The 5,522-nt window shown below is 50.8% G+C and overlaps 1 long non-coding RNA gene across 1 annotated transcript; it reads left to right on the top strand.

Annotated features, from left to right (window-relative positions):
* The first annotated feature begins 1,805 nt into the window (after positions 1-1,805).
* Positions 1,806-2,583, top strand: LOC140699058 (uncharacterized). The gene is made up of 2 exons (XR_012077080.1): positions 1,806-1,966; positions 2,065-2,583. It is a non-coding gene; the product is annotated as an uncharacterized lncRNA (long non-coding RNA).
* The last annotated feature ends 2,939 nt before the right edge of the window (positions 2,584-5,522 follow it).

The following is a 5,522-nucleotide window of genomic DNA, read 5'->3' as shown; positions in this document are numbered from 1 at the left end:
CCCTCATTTTATATCTCTGCTGGGGTCTTGATGCAGAGACTACATATTAGACACTTAAAATGGATGAATTCAAAATTCAGCGCGTCGGTAAGGAGGGGCCGGTGGAGAGAGACGAGGCTTTAATGTGCGTATGTTAAGATCTGCTGCCTCCTTGAGATGCAAAAGATGGCAAGAGAGATCATGGTTAATGTCATGTCACATTTATCCAGCACGCTGAAGAGAAGTAATGTGCACTGAACACACTTGGGCCAGGCTTTTTATCACCAGTTATCTCACCATCATTGCAACCATCTTGGGGGAGGGTGCTGTATTATTATGACCACTTTACAGATTAAGCTTAGAGTTAAGCTGACTTTCCCAGAACAACAGTGTAAATGGAAGAGTCAGGTTAGGCACCTGGAAGACTTAGAACCCTCCTCTAGGCGCCATATTGCTGAAGTTTCCCTCGAGGTGTTGGACACATAATTTAGATGGAGAGACGACTAGATCCGCATTCCACTCCTCAGGCTGGACTGCGACCTAGGCAGAGGGAAAGGTGGGCTCTCTCGTGTGTTTTTCCTCCGAAGGGCAGAGAACTAACGTCAGCTAGAGGTGAGGAGTGAGCTCGGCAGCGAGGACGGTGGGCGGCCCCAACGTAAAGTGGACCCACCACCAACCCCGCTGGGCTCAGAACTGTTTGGCCTCCCAGGCAGAATGTGTTGAGCGAGAGCTTAACCCTTAGATCACCTCATTTACCAAAAACTCAATCTGAAACCAGCAAACTACCTACTGAATTCGTGACTGCCTTGTAGTGGCTGATGAGAACAATCTGGGACGTTGCAATGTGTTCTGTAGGTGCGGCTGGCGGGCTCTCATTTACCTGGCTGCTTTCTGACATGCTGCTACTACCTGGGGACCCCTCCCCAACCTGAGTGCCCTCCCAGGGGTCTGGATCTCCAAGTGGGGACCCAGCAAAGTGGGAAATGAAGCGTTTCTCTCCTGTTCTCTCTTATCACCTGCCCACGGTCCTTTGTCTTTTTGAGCAGGATTGATGGCTTCTGCGGGCGTCCCGTGGGAGAGCCTGCTGGGATGTTGGCCTTCCAGCCTGCAGCATCTGTAACTCTCCTGTCACCAGGCCTTTAAAAAGGCAGCAAGTTTCTAATCTATGAATCCTAAGGCCAGGGGGCTTGCGGGACAAGGTGCTGGGGGCTGGGGCATCCATAGGGCGTGGCAGCTCCGGGAGGTCACCACAGGGTTTCTACTTGCTGAGAAGGGACAATTCTAAGTGCAGGGTCAGCTTACCGGGAGGTTTGTTTTCTTAGTGGACGGAGCCCACCTCTTCTGGAAGGTGGGGCTGGTGAGTGCGTGCCTGTGTAAGTAGTTAAGTGTTTTGTGTGCGTGTCTGTGTGCGCATGTGTGTGTGTGTGTGTGTGTTCCTTTAGGGCTGCCAGGCTGGGGTTGGACTGAACCCAGCAAAGCCCCTTTGAAGTTGAAACCAGAAAGTGCACTTCCTCCTTCCTCTCAAACCAGAGCGACTGCATGGCCGCAGGCGGGGAGGGCGTTTGTGAGCTGTTTTGTCACTTTCACGCTGTCTCCTCCATCCCAAATGGCGGCACAAAACAGTATTTTTCTGAGGGACCCCTGGCTGCTTGGCATCTCTGGTTTCCATGGAAACCATAAAGCCCATTTGAAGAGGGGGGTTGCAGGGAGGAGAGGTGGGGGAGGGGAGAGCCTGGCCGCTCTTGGGGTGGGAGGCTTCCTCTCTGGACAAAGCGGAGGGGTGAAGACCAGGGGAGGGAACACGGGGGTGCCACTCTGGACGATTTATTGTCTTTAACTTAAGGCTTTCCATATTGATTAGGGGCTAACAGAGCCTCAGGGCCTGGGGGAGGAAGCTGGAAGGGCCTGTGGCTGTGTCCTGCGGCCTGAGCAGATTTAGAGACTGGCACAGGGACTGGACCAGTTGCCCTCTCCCACCCCTTTGCCTGTGAGATAAACCCTGAATTCCCTGGACTGCCATTCAAAGCTCTTCTACTATCTAACTCCACCAGAGCAGTTTACTTACCTTGACTTCCTCTCCAACAGTCCCACAGAGCGAGTGTCGGCCTTGCTGCTGTAAATTCCTCCAGGGCAGCAACCTTGTCCTATTTCCTTCTGCATCTCCAGTACTTGACCCCGGAGCTGAAATGTGCGAATTGATAAAATGTGTGATAAAATGTTCGTGCTTGCTCACTACCTGGAGCCTTGGCTCTGACAGCACTCTTTGCCTGGAAAGCCTTCATTTTTCCCTTTCTCCATATGAGTCTTCCATGCTCAGCTCAAGTCCTGCCTTCTCTATGAAGTGTCCACAGCCCACGTTCATTACCAAGGTCTTCAAACACGTGTACAGCTCCTTGGCTTGCAAGTGCATATTAATAGCTGGTTTCTCTGGACACCCGTGTCTGTGTTTAATCACAGCCTGTTTGTTTTAAAAACACAGCTCTTTCCCTCCTGCTGGAAAGGCATGGAATTTGGATAAGAATAATACAAATCAATATTTCGGTTCTTGTCATGAGTGCCTTGCGTGCAAAGTATCATTTGAAGTAAAAACCAATCTGAGTTTGAGGTTTGGCTCGGCATTTGCGAAATTGAGCAAGACTTTTCAACTCTCTGAACCTCAATTTCCTCATCTGAAAAATGGGCATTATAATAACCATTCTCATGTTCTTCCCCTCTCCCCCCCTTTTCTCCTCATAGAGTTGTTTTGCAGACCTTAAGAACTATTAGTCAAGACAGTGCTTGGAAGATGTGCTACGGTCACTGATCAGAGTCCTCTGAGTGCAGGGAGCACGTCTTACTGATATTGTGGCTGTCTCTGCAGTACTCCACGTCCTGGGGAAACACAGCAAATGTTTGTCAAGCTGAGCTAAAAATCTGAAGAGAAAATAGCGCTGGGAGGGTTGGCTGAGTCCTGGTGGGAAATCCCACAGTGCGCGGCCCTCTGGTACTTGGATATTGTCAGGGTATTCGGGGAATTTTCTTAGGGTAACAAATCTGCAGGGGTCAAGGTCGGAGCCTAGGGCACTGCAATTATTAAAAGGAAATTTAGGGAAGGGAAGATTAAGAAATCCTAAGGAATAGGGGTTTAGGAAGCTCAGGATAAGGGTACTTGGGTACCTGCTGTCTGCTGGTCACTTTTGTTTACGAGTCATCGCCTGGCTTTGTTTCTTCAATCATCTCAGGGGAGTGGATGTTAATATCCCCGTTTTAAGGGTGACCGGACTCGCCCAGACCCTGCACTTCCTCCACGGCTCCATATTCCCTCCCTGACCCTGGACTGAGGTCTTGAGGTCCCACTGCCCTAATGGAGCCTGAGTAAGATGACCCCTTGCAAGACTCGCTGAATGTTCCCTGGGGAGAGAAAACCAATAGGTGTGGTGACTGTAAGAAAACATTTGGTTGGAAATCACAGCTTGTCATCCAAGAATGAGCTCACACCAGGGCAGAAGAAACCCACAGAACTTCCTGTGTGGTTGCCCTGTGGTCTGCGTTGCCTGCCTATCTGTGTGTCCACTTACCTTGCAAACATCCGTCACCGCAGGGCATGGGGTGGGGTGACCCCGAGGGGCAGGGAGTGTGGAGGGGGGATGGGAAAATCACCTGGTGACCACCAACAGCTGGCCTCCCTTGGCCCCCTCCCCGCCGGACCTCAAGCCTCCCAGGGGCAGGGGCGAGTCTGATTAAGAACCGGCTGTCAGGACGTGCCCACCAGCTGCCGGGTGACCTCAGAGGCTGTTTAATGTCCAGCCACACAATGTCAGCCACAGCCTTTGCCCTGTCCACACCGTTGGAGGATGAAGCTTATAGCAAAGAGGAAAACATCTCTAAAATAGCAGCTAGCCTCCTCAGCCCGCCCCCCACCACCCCCGGCTTTTCCTGCAACTTCAAGGCTCTCCTTGGAAGCCTGGAGATGGCTGTTTTCCTTCTCCAGTGGAGCCAAGGAAGGGGCCAGGTGGGAAATCTACCAAGTGGAACAGACCCCGGGGACCAGTGATTGTCTTGGATCCCATGAAAACATTTTGATTTCCAAGGAAATGTCTCAGAGGGGACCCCCGCTCCTTCTAGGGAGTGGGGAGGACCCTTCTTGTTCTCATTCCTCAGCCCCTGCCTGTCCCCCTGCGGGGCAGCTTGCACTCCCAGGTCTGGAGCTGCACATGCAAGAAAGCAGCCACGAGGCACATGTGGCTATTCAAATTTAAACTGATGTGGTTTAAAATTAAATACAATTAATATTTCTGTTCTTCAGCAACACTAGCCATATTTCAGGTTCTTGCTGGGCATGCGTGGCTAGGACATATCAGATTGGACAGTCTAGAAAGAAGACATTTCTGACATTGCAGAACGTTCTTTTGGGCAACACTGGCTTCGAGCCAGGATTCTCCACTCTGGCTGCTCCTTGCAATTACCTGGGAGCTTTTGAAAAGTCTCGATGGCTAGTTGGGGCTTACCCTCAAGACTCAAAGTCTATCAGTCTAGAATGGGGTTTGGCATTGAGATTTTTTCAAAATCTGAGCTGCAGTACTCCATGTCCTGGGGAAACACAGCAAATGTTCGTCAAGCTGAGCTAAAAATCTGAAGAGAAAATAGCGCTGGGAGGGTTGGCTGAGTCTTGGTGGGAAATCCCACAGTGCGTGGCCCTCTGGGACTTGGATATTGTCAGGGTCTGGGGATACTGTCTGATCGGAATGACCTGATCAGATTTGCGGTTTGAATCTTGACCTGTCCCCTCCCATCAATGAACAAACCTTCCCAGAGACGGGCTCTGCTCTCAGGCTGGGAGGAGATCCAAGGAATTTTTCAAAAGTTCTCCAAGTGATTCTAATGTGCAGTCAGTGCTGGTCCACCGGCTCCCAAACACACCTAGTGATAAGAATCACGTGGAGGTTTAGGAAAAAAAATACAGAGCCCTAGGAAGCTTCCTTCTGGATTCTGATTCAGCAGGGCTGGGCAGTGTGTCAAGTCATCCTGCGGTCAAACAGGTTTGGAAAAAATTGATGTAGACTAGCAATAGGAAGAAAATCACTCGGCAGGCACCTGCTAGGTCAGGCATCGTGTTGGGGCCTCGGCCACAGTGCCCTGAGGCTACGGCAGCCCAGCAAGTTGGCCTTCCTCTCTGCCCATGTCACAGGTGAGGAAAATGGAACTTCAGGAAAAGCCACCCAGCCAGTAAATGGTGGCACTGGCTTTCAGACCCTGTCTGAGTCTTAAAGCAAGTGGGCTCTGGAATCATTTTGGGGTTTAAATGATTGCTGCTAAGTGACCTTGGACAAATCCCTAAACCTCGCAAAGTCAATTTCTTTCTTTGTGAGCTGGGAATCATAGCGGTACTGCCTGCTGGGCACGAGCTGGTGACGAGATGAGATCATGTGGGTGAAGGACTCCGGGTGGGGCTGCAGCCGTCAGACTAGTGTCTCATAGATGAAGCTCTGGTGACAAAGAGGATGCACTCCACATGGTCTATTCTTTTCATTACGTCTTTATTCCAAGAGGATCTTTTTCTTTCT

The sequence above is a fragment of the Vicugna pacos genome, chromosome 10 (genome assembly GCF_048564905.1).
Source record: "Vicugna pacos chromosome 10, VicPac4, whole genome shotgun sequence".
NCBI classification, from domain to species: domain Eukaryota; kingdom Metazoa; phylum Chordata; class Mammalia; order Artiodactyla; family Camelidae; genus Vicugna; species Vicugna pacos.
This window is presented reverse-complemented; position numbering and strand designations above follow the sequence as displayed.